This window comes from Littorina saxatilis, linkage group LG5 (genome assembly GCF_037325665.1).
Source record: "Littorina saxatilis isolate snail1 linkage group LG5, US_GU_Lsax_2.0, whole genome shotgun sequence".
Classification (NCBI taxonomy): Eukaryota; Metazoa; Mollusca; class Gastropoda; order Littorinimorpha; family Littorinidae; genus Littorina; species Littorina saxatilis.
Genome location: NC_090249.1, coordinates 50,989,748 through 51,001,202, shown reverse-complemented (window position 1 = coordinate 51,001,202; position 11,455 = coordinate 50,989,748). Strand labels below are relative to the sequence as shown.

Below are 11,455 nucleotides of genomic sequence, written 5' to 3'. Positions count from 1 at the left end.
ACTTGCATTCTTCCAGTAAGGTAATACATTGTACTTCGTTGCAAGCCTCTGGAGCAAATTTTTGATTAGTGCTTTTGTGAACAAGAAACAATTGACAAGTGGCTCTATCCCATCTCCCCCCTTTCCCCGTCGCGATATAACCTTCGTGGTTGAAAACGACGTTAAACACCAAATAAAGAAAGAAAGTGTGTGTGTGCCTGGTCTCTGGGGTGAGTGTTAAAGCCGAAGAGTTTGAATAAAACTAATGAATTCAATTGGCTTTTGAAAGAAAAAGGGGACATGATGTATCTCCCATCCAATTCTTTGACTTCTCTGCATACTGTCACCGGATGTGCATGTGTCTGTCTCCCAAGCATCCTACCAAAGTCTCCCACATGTTACCCTATAAAAGGCCTGAGCTGTTCAGCAAGGTATATCAGGGGGGCCAAGTAGCTCAGGTGGTGGAGCACTGGATTTGTGATCCTAAGGTCGCAGGTTTGAATGCAGGCTGGTACGGACACGGGTCAACTTTATGTGCAGATCCAGAGGCGGTATCCATGTCCCACTCCCTTGTCACCACAGTGGCACGTAAAAGACCTCGGTCATTCTGCCATAAGTGCAGATGGTTGATACCACCTAAACACGCATACACTTGTGTATCTCATCTTAAGTCGGATTAAAACCTGGGAACATGCCCCTATAATGGCTTTGCCGTGAGGGCGTAAAACTTAATTTCTCTCAGCAAGGTATCAGCCTACCTGTATCAGTCTAACGTCAGTCACTGTGCTGTACTGTGCACATACGAATCTTTCACAGTGGCTTGCTTTCGAGAGAAGTGACAGAGTTAAGGTTTGTAGGCAGACAGATCACTTTTGACAAACTTTGGCAAATTTATCGGGCAAGCAGTGGTTACCTAGGTAGGACCGTTAGGAAGGACACTACATCAGGGGTCATAGTAGTCAAAGATGGATCGGAGCTGAATTGTGCACCTCCTTTTTTCCCCAAAAGCCAATTGATTATTTTTATCAATACTCTCCAGCTTTAAGCTGACTGAGACTTGGCGCTATGTGGCAGCACCGAGAGAGCTGTTGGAAGCGTTGACCTGATCGATCGCGGCGCTGCCTCGTGCTGCCCGTGCTAGTGGCAGGCGGCAGCGCGGCCATGAAAGAACGGCTGGATGTGCGACAGGCCTATATCCCCCACGCCCTGCCTCCCTTCAGCACCTAGAGGGCGGGGGAAGGGGGACAGTAGAAACACGGGTCACGGTCCTTGCACCTTGTGTTGTCTTCAACGCTCAGGGGAGAGCGTGGCATTCCTGCTGCACGTTTATCACGTGTGTGTGTGAGAGAGTAAAGTGCAGTGAGTGTGGGGGACGGACAGACGGACAGCCAGATGCCATGTGTCGGTGAGACGGAAGGTGAGCGCGGTGCGTGTTTGTGACTGGCTGCTGCCAGAGAGACACTGACGACATGTCTGTCAGCTAGTACGGATCTACTGGTCCTTGCTTGTCCCTGCTGACTGGTAAATGTTGTCAACAGTGGTTGTGCTTGCATGACATGTTTCACCGTGCTCTAGTGTTGCCGTGTATGATCAGTGTTGTACGTACCTTTCGGTGTCAAACGGCGTTTAGTCTTCAGTGATAAGCTAACAGGCAATGACTTTTTAACCTCTGCGCATTGTGCGGTCAAGTGATTTTTTCATTAGCGCCTACGCCTTTGACTTTCCCCCACGCAGAACGCTATTAATAGTGGCATGACTTCGTCAGTGTTCCCCCCCCTCTCTCTCTCTCTCTCTCTCTCTCTCTCTCTCTCTCACACACACACATACACACACACACAGATAATGATATGACATAGCGGCTTCGGCTAAGAGAATAAACGCCTGTTGACCTAATTATTGTCGTGGTCCTTATCAGTTTCTTCCCTAATACACGATGGAAGCCTGTATCCAGAGTCAGTCCAACACGAAGTGTCGTGCGTGTTATCGCTGTGTCAACGCGCCGACGACAGGCAGAACATATAAATGCACGTGAAACGCACAGGTTGAAACACGCCTGTTGACCTAGTTATTGTCGTGGTCCTGATTTCTTACGTAATATACACTGGAAGACAGTATTTCGAGTTTCAGCAGTGTTGTGCGTGTCATCGCTGTGTCAATTGTGACGTGCCGATGACAGGCAGCACTGACATTAACGGCACGTGAAACGCACAGCCTGTTGACACTGACACGCCTGTTCATATACTAGTTATTGTCGTGGTCCTTATTTCCTCCATAACACCCACTGGAAGGCTGCACCGAGTCAGTTACAACACGAAGTATCGTGTGTGGCATCGCTGTGTAAAAGTGCCGATGACAGGCAGGACATAAATGCACATGAAACACACAAGTTGACACTGACACGCTTGTTGACCTAGTTATTGGCGTGGTACTGGTTTCTCACATATTACACTATGGAAGCCAGTATTCTGAGTGTCAGTGCGAAGTGTCGTGCGTGTCATCGCTGTGTCAATTGTGACGCGCCGATGACAGGAAGCACTGACATAAATGCACGTGAAACACAGGTTGACACACGCCTGTTGACCTAGTTATTGTCGTGTTCCTGATTTCCTCCCTTATATGCACTGGGAGGGTATTTCGAGTCAGTTCTAGCGTGAAGTGTCGTGTGTGGCATCGCTGTGTAAAAGTGCCGATGGCAGGCAGCACATAAATGCACGTGACACGCAAGGGTTGGCACGCGTACCCTGTCCAAACTGATTTACAACAAGAAATTCAGTTGATCCCAGGATCAACACGAGCCGAAACATTGACAATATCAAAGAAACAGGGAGTTCTACACCTGTTGGTACAGGTAAACAAAATAATAGTGTTGATGTGTCCTGTTAAATTGTCTTTTCGGCGTTTGTACATAAATGGGAGATATAGAGAATACTACATTCACATCGACCAGCAAACCTCAAGCCTGTTAGGCGAGCATTCACCTTTCGCGGCCTTTATTCCAAGTCACACGGGTATTTGATGGACATTTTTATCTATGCCTATACAATTTTGCCAGGAAAGACCCTTTTGTCAATCGTGGGATCTTTAACGTGCACACCCCAATATAGTGTACACGAAGGGACCTCGGTTTTTCGTCTCATCCGAAAGACTAGCACTTGAACCCACCATCTAGGTTAGGAAAGGGGGAGAAAATAGCGGCCTGACCCAGGGTCGAACACGCAACCTCTCGATTCCGAGCGCAAGTGCGTTACCACTCGGCCACCCAGTCCCATGGGGTTCATGGTCATGGCAACAGCCTTAATAATATTATATCATGTATAATATTACATTTCAGCATATGTGAATTACATGTCATCAGACCAAACTGTCATACATTTTTATTCCCACACATGGTGGTGGTTGTGGTGGGGAGGGTGGGGGGGGGGGGGGGGTTGAGTGGGACTTTGATGTGTGATTCCTGATTTCCAAATGTTCAACATTTTCTTTAGCTGCATTATTTTAGTTATTCATGAGTGGGTGGGTGGAGGGGATGGGCTAGTTCTAACTATGCATTAGATTATAAAATTGTATTCTGTGTAGACCCTTCCACCAGCATCTTAGACCACTCTTTGTACATTTTCTTTTAATAGATGATTGTCATTTGTTTTACCTCATGTCTGCCCTGCGTGTGATGGTGTGATCGTGACTGCTGTAGTGTGGGCGTGTGTGAGTTGGTGTGTATGTCAGTGTATGTGTGGGCGTGTGTGTGTGTGTGTGTCTGTCAGTGGGTGTGTGTGTGGGTGCGTGATTTTACCAACACTACGCGAAATTCCTTGTGCTTTAAATGTTTTTTAATGTCACTTGGCTCAATAAATACTGTATTCTGTATTCTGATTGATCACAACCAAACCTGCTATCAGTGGACACATCCAAATACAAGCGCCTGTTCTTGACAACTTGCGACTGATCTAAAAATAAAAACCAGTGCAATTTCCTCGGTCTGGCTTTGCCACGACACTCACGGTTTGGCCTGAAGATAAAATGTACAATGTATTTTCTGATTTGTGCACAAAAGCTTTTTTCTTTTTTCTTTTTTTTAACATAACAATGTTTAATGTCATTGTTTGTTTAAAAGACCATGGTCACATTTGTAAAAAAAATGTTAAATTAGAAAATAAATAACATTTTGGTTCATGATTTTTCCTACACCTGTGCTGAAAAAAAGAAATAAAAATGTCGGTATATAAGTCACTCAAATACAGCAATGCATGAATGGCTCGGTTTGAGTTTGTTGCGGTTGACCCTGCACAAATCGACCTATGATGTTTTTGTTCAACAATTTTGCCGCCACCCCTCCCATAGGGTGACGTATTCCACAACTTCCTGTGTTCCTGTGTTGCTCAGTGATTTTGTTAGAATTCAAATTCTTGTGACACACTTCTTCTTGTTCATTTCCTGTGCCTGTGATTTGTTTGAGCACATTGTGAGGTATTTCACCACAGACTACAAACGGCGACTTCCTGTCACGTGTTCGCCCATGAACAAACATTTCTCCTCCTGCACGCTACTTACCCCTCGCCAAAGACGACCCGCTGGTGCGGCTCGTCAACAAGCTGTCGCTGAAGCGCAGAATCAGCGAATTTAACACAGTGAAGCCCCCTCGTGAGATCATGACTTGTTTTCTCAAATTTTCTATTCATAACTTCCTTAAATTCACCTTTTTCTACTTTAGACGACCCGAACTCAATTGTACGACTTCCTCCCTTTCTATATCAGATTTTCTTACACTCGTGGAGTAAAAGGTGGCGGGGGTGTTATCGTCATTTACATCCCACGTGTTACCCTTGAAGCAAAGCGAAAGCACACACATAGAATACACTTTCCAAATTTTGAGAGAGGGGAAAGGATGTGCAGGGCCGGACCAAATGAGTTGTAAGGGGGGGGTTCCTCCTTTTTTTTTTGGGGGGGGGGGGGGAGGGCAAATCAGCGAAGTGGCGAAGCCACAAGCGCGCGCCTGCTGAACTAGGGGTGTCCGGGGGCATGCTCCCCCGGAAAATTGTTAACAAGAAGAGCAAACGCTCGATCGAGTCACTTTCGCAGTTCTGAATATTATATGAGGCATCAGATGGACAGGAAGAAATTGCTATTCACAACACAATGAGTCACGTTCACATAAAATTTGAGCCCGGTCACTTTTATAGTTTCCGAGAAAAGCCCAACGTTAAGTTGTGTGTTGCCGAACAGAAAAGGCTAGTTATCTCCCTTGTTTTTCTGATAACGTTCGTAAAAGGCTACAGATGTAAATACTTTGATGTAAAGAATAATCCTACAAAGTTTCAATCACATCCGATGAACTTTGTCAAAGATATAAAATGTCTAATTTTTCCTTTGACGCTGACCTGTGACCTTGAAAAAGGTCAAAGGTCAACGAAACCATCGTTAAAGTGTAGAGGTCATTGGAGGTCACGACTAAACAAAATATGAGCCCGATCGCTTTGATAGTTTCCGAGATACTTTGTCAAAGATATAAAATGTTTAATTTTTCCTTTGACGCTGACCTGTGACCTTGAAAAAGGTCAAAGGTCAACGAAACCATCGTTAAAGTGTAGAGGTCATTGGAGGTCACGACTAAACAAAATATGAGCCCGATCGCTTTGATAGTTTCCGAGAAAAGTCCAACGTTAAGGTGGTGTCTACGGACGGCCGGCCGGCCGGCCGGACGGCCGGCCGGACAGACTAACACTGACCGATTACATAGAGTCACTTTTTCTCAAGTGACTCAAAAACGGTTAAAATCTGTGCAATCTGGTGCATTCTGGGCCTTGTTTTGAGGGTTAAGGCCTGTCAGTGTGAGTTGGTGGGGGGGGGGGGGGGGGGGTACCTTTTTCTCATCGGATTTCACATTGAATAACATTTGTTAGAGACACACACAAAATTTATTTAAAAAAAAAAAATAAAAAAATAAAAAACACTCAAAGCAAGGTACATGCTTTTTCCAGGGGTGGGGTTCCGGAACCCCAGGAACCCCCCCCCCCTGGGTCCGGCCCTGCATGTGGGCAACAGAAAACTAAGCCTTTGATCAACCTCTGTTAAATCAGAGATTCTTCACATCCATGGTAATACCTGTGTCGGTTCGATTGTTTAAGTACATAGAGTATCACGTTCTACATAAAAATCCAATGACTTACTAGTCGGTAAGGGTTGAACTAAATACGCATATCTTTCACATCATCCAGGTTTCTTGATGTAACCCAGTCTGTATCACTTCCTTCCCGAATATGTTCAGATTGAAAAAGACACAAGTTTTTAAATGAGACACAAAGATAACGGTCGCTGCTTTGTTTTTGTTCTCTCATTTGAACCAACGACGGAGTGTGCGCGCGTCGTATGTGTGTGTGCGTTTGTGTGTGTTTACCCGGTGACCCACTAACGCGTTGGGGTTTGCAAGGGGTTTGCCTGAAGACCTCATTGACAGGCCCTCCCGAAGAAATATCTTATTTGAAAAATGCTAATGGTCTCCGTGTCAGGAACCGAATTAGCACATTGAACGGCTACGAAAAACAAAGTCCCAAGGTGCCTCAAATGATCTACAAATGAACGCCTACGATAGAAGGCAGATACTTTTAAGTTCCTCTTACAAAAGTAACCCCGGTACTAACTGACCTGACTTTTTAAGTCCAGAACGTCCGAAACGTCCTGGGTTTTTTTCCACGATATAGTAACTTATGTAATTAAGAACCGAAAACTACCTTGTAAACGCCCACCCCCCTTATGCACCAGTTTCGATCGAAAGTAAGGGGTGGGCGTTTATTTGGTACTGTACCCTGTGCAGGATCAGCTCCTCGCGAGAAATAGCGGTATTTGATCACTTCGAACAAAAATGTCAATAGGATATGTTCCTGTGCAAAAAATGTCCACCCTTTTTCTCTGTGACACAGACGCGTTCGCGTGTGTGACGGTGCTTTGCCAGAATGAAACGTGGAAACAAACCACACAAGTCCGGCCCTTCGCGTCATGGTTTTTGAACAAATGCAAATATCTCAAATGAGAACTAAAAATGATGACTCAGCATCTGCTTGAGTTTAACCGGTATTAGAAGTGAGTGTGTGTAAACAGAAATCACAAAAATTAAATATGATATCTGTAGACAGTCACTGTAGTCAGTTCATTTGCTCTGAGAGTCATTTACTGATTTAGGTTGAGTAAAAGGTGAATGTCAAGCACAGCGTATTCAAACAAAAGTTCGTTAACTCAATCTTTGCAAATCACCAAAGGTCGAGCTCTGCAATTACCAAAAGAGTCTCCCAAATCTTCAAGTTTTGTCATTGCTATCCAGAGACTGCAGATGGGCAAAGTATGAAAACAACGGCATGACTGCAACGCAGCTGGTCAGATCTGTGTTTGTAAACACGATCGTGTAGTCGGGTATAGAACTTTAATGCCGGTCTTCCTGAATTGAGCCCGAAGTTGATTTCGTGATGACTTCGCGAAGTCTTTTTACCGAACATTTAGCGCATACGCTTCGTGCAGCGCAGTCGACTTCGTCCAATTAATAGTAGACTAATATTAGCATCTTGGTCACAACTTGGAATGGATGGGTGACCTACACAAAATCATATAAACTTGCGTGGACACTTTTCTCGATCTCGCCAGTAGACGATCCCCAAAAGCATTCTCCTTGAAGAGTTTGCAAGGAGGTCGCAACCGGATTATGGGCAGCGAAAAGATCTGGATGGCCAATGTGAAAGTATGAATCAGCTTCAGCATGGCAACACTGCTGGAGACATTGAGCACTCCAACACAGAAACGGAGGACAGTCGTACTGATCCACTGAACCGTTTCTTTCCGTTTGTCCTCCACCCCCACCCTAGGGAAGAGGCGCCTTTCGAGAGACTTCAAACCAGTGGAAGACCAGAGCTACTGATGTGCACGAGAAAGGTACCAGGCGCGGGGTCGCCGGGATTGGTTGAAATAGACGAATTCCGAACACTCTGTCGGGTTTGCATTGGTTGTGAAAGAGTGAATACCCTTGATTTTTACTCGGACAAACATTGGAGGGGGCCAATCTTTAGCGAGGTGTGTGTCGGAAACAGGTGGACAGGAGCACGTGTGACTTTATTTGTCAGAGGAAAAGCAAGGGTATTCACTCTTTCAAACCAATACAAACCCGATGTTATTGCCGAAAATAGTCTATTGAGGTTTGTTTGTGATTTCAACTATTCTGACCCCGTTGCTGGCTCCCACCGGGTAGGTAGTTTTCTAGTGCACATCACCGACAGCCTTTTGACCCTCGTAGACGTATGACAAATGACTGAAGCTCTTAGATATTCATAAATGAAGGGCCGTAACTCGTATTTGAGCCAAAATCCCTCTAATTCCTGGTTTGGTTTTCAAGTCCCACTGGGTGGCTCTAGCACAAGTTCTCGCCACCTCGGGACTTGGGCGGCCGAATCTATAGGGCCCACGCTGCTCTCGAAGCGTCAGTTTCTGGTGTTGTCTTCGGCTCCTCGGAAACAGAGCTTGCAGATGGGAGAGAACCAGTCGGCTTTGTCTGGCAGTGGTAACCAGATCTCGTCTGCTTCTTTTTCGATCGGCACTGAAGCCAGCGGCTTTTGAAGATGGCAGCCAGTAGTAGACATTCAAGAGATACCGTCAAAGGCTATATATATATGGCGACGTTTTGTCAATGGTCTTTGGTGTCAGACTGTACAGTCTTTTACCGATTTTCGGGGTTTAATCTCGACACCCTTGCCCTTTTGAAACAAAGACTGCTAATGGCTGTTCTTTTGAGTGCCAAAAATATTAGACAATTCAACCTGCATTATATAATTTGCAGACTTGATTCAGAATGAAACAACAATACATGTACTCGGGTTTTAAGTCGGCCACAACATCAAAGTAAAGGGATCCTCAGTCGAGTCTCGTTGAGCAGTATTTAAACTCTCTTTGCTAGCGGCCTGGTGGTTGTGCGCAGAGGCCAAGCTTCTGGATTGGTTGAAATCACAAACAAACCTCAATTTCAACCAATCTGACCAAGGGGTCACCCAGTTGATAACTTTCTGGTGCATATCATCCCAAAAGTATGAAGGACAGGTCATACGCTCCGTCGGGCTCGGGTGATCGGGCGTCGTTATTGCTGATGATAGACTAGAAGTTGTATATGGAAGCATATGAACAACGTCTGAATCGGTACGTGGGCTGTCAGGCGCTGTCATTAGCCTTGATGCGGAAGCTGCCCTGGAAGAAACTGCTGGCTCGCCCTCACCAGGAAAGAATTGATACCTTTCTGCATGTATTCTCTTGTTTTCAATGTTAATCTTTCAGTTCCAGGCCGACAGATTGACTAAATGTTTTATATATTGCTTCACTCGACTTGTTTTTTTAACGTAAAAGGGGTAGATGTTGATGAGCAGGACACGCCGGTAAACCAGCCACCTCACTGGCCTTCAAGAATATCGTTATGGAAGGATTGTGCAAGACACCCTTTCACGCCCATGCACTCAGCGAGCTAGCTAATTTTCTCCTCGCGTGAGTGACCTCTCGATGTACACAACTGATGTCATCACGCGATTTGACTATTCACTGCAGTCGTTTCACGACTATTAGCAGCTGGCTGTCTTCCATAATTACAGGCTTTGGTTTTGTTCACATCACTTAGTCTGTGGTTCGTCAGTTTGCAGTGCAGTCGGTGCAGTATCCAGTACTGTTGTTATGCGGTTGCGGATGCCGTCAAGTAACATTGCAGAAACTAGGCTGTTTAAAAAAAATGGATATTGTAGTAATACACATGCACAAATAAGGATACACGTACGCAAGCACGGATGCAAGCACGGACGCATGTACACGTGTACGCATACCGGTGTACAGGATACACACACACACACACACACACACACACACACACACACACACACACACACACACACACACAAACATGCGCGAAAAAAGAATAATTGAATGCCGTGCGTAGACAATGGTGCACAGAATATATCGAAGGGTATTAAGTATCTTACCAACCTATCCAATAAGCTAATTTGAACTGTACTCTATTGTTGACAGAGAAGTGGCCAACATTGATTGAACCAAAAGCCGCGTCACAATTCACGAAGGCCGGCGATACCACACAACGATGAGTCCAATACCGTGTCGGTGCTTCGTGCATCTCTGCCAGTTGACAGTCAACAGTGATTTCACAAGGAACTGCATGAAGCGAAAACTGACTTTGATCAGTGTATCGTCCACGTATTTGACTGAGTGAGATGGCTGGCCTGTGGCCGGTGAAGGACGGCAGGTGAGGTCAGGGGGGCCGGAATAGACTGGCCGTTGGAAGCGGGCGTGAGACGTCACAGTGACCATCGCCCGTCTCCATGCTAGTGGAAGGAATCCTCTTCGCTCTTGCTCCGCGCATGCTCTTCGGCATGTTCTGCTGCGGCCGCGGGAAGGTAAGCACCTCAATTAACAACAGAGAGAGAGAGAGAGAGAGAGAGAGAGAGAGAGAGAGAGAGAGAGAGAGAGAGAGAGAGAGAGAGAGAGAAAATGCCAATTGTGTCCAATGAACTAACGTTTGAGCGAAGAAGTGCACATCATACATCCCGGGTCCCTGTTTGACTAGCCTGGATAGTGTCCCCTGATGTGCGTGAGTGTGTGTCTAATCTGTCCTCCCCAAGTCTCCCACCACACTGCGCGTCCTAAAAAAAAAAGTCCCGAGTGGTTGTCCCAAGTGCAAACCTTAGCTGTCACGTCTATCAAGAGAGAGCCACGGCGAAAGAATCTGTAGTGCACTGAACATCACAGCTACTGACAGTAGACTGAGAAGTCGTCTGACGTTTGGGGGCTTATGTCTTCAGGCCATAGTGCCCATTTAGGACATGAGTGTGGTGATATGATAAAAACAAAAGTCGTTTGACCGCTCTGGATTTTTATAGGGCGCACAGTGGGAGATTTGGGGAGGACAATTGGGACACGCACGCGCACATCTCAGTGAGGACACAATCCAGGCTAGTCAAAGGTGTTCGTTATTGAAACGTTAGTTAATTGAACAAAATCGGTATTCTTCAGCTTTAATAGAAGCATAGCGTGTTGTATGGTCCCAAGTGGCTCTGAAGTAGTATATATAAATATATACATGTCACCCTATATTTACGGTATAAAATACGTTTAAACCAACGAGAGAGGTAGTCAGAAGAAAAAAACCTGGACCGATCAAAGATGTATGCATTGTATATAATCCTTTATAAAGACAGACCTACCATGGTTTATTCAAGTATAATCCATGGGCATGCATGAGAATGAATTAAGTCAAAGTCAACAGTATATTTTGGACACTGTTTTTGTGTGTTTTGGTGGTGGTTGTTGTTGTTGTTGTTGTTGTTGTTGTTGTTGTTGTTGTTGTTGTTGGTGGTGGTGGTGGTGGTGGTGGTTTTGTGTGTCTGTAGGTGTTGGTGTTGGTTTAGTACCAGGATGCGAATGGTGGCACAAGAGCGAGATTGGTAGTGCCATA

At 45.5% G+C, this 11,455-nt stretch overlaps 1 long non-coding RNA gene across 1 annotated transcript in view; it reads left to right on the top strand.

Annotated features, from left to right (window-relative positions):
- The first annotated feature begins 5,016 nt into the window (after window positions 1-5,016).
- Window positions 5,017-11,455, top strand: part of LOC138967394 (uncharacterized) — a 67,837-nt gene continuing 61,398 nt past the window's right edge. Inside the window, exon 1 of the long non-coding RNA XR_011455939.1 lies at window positions 5,017-5,743. This is a non-coding gene — a long non-coding RNA (uncharacterized lncRNA). The remainder of the gene's footprint in view (window positions 5,744-11,455) is intronic.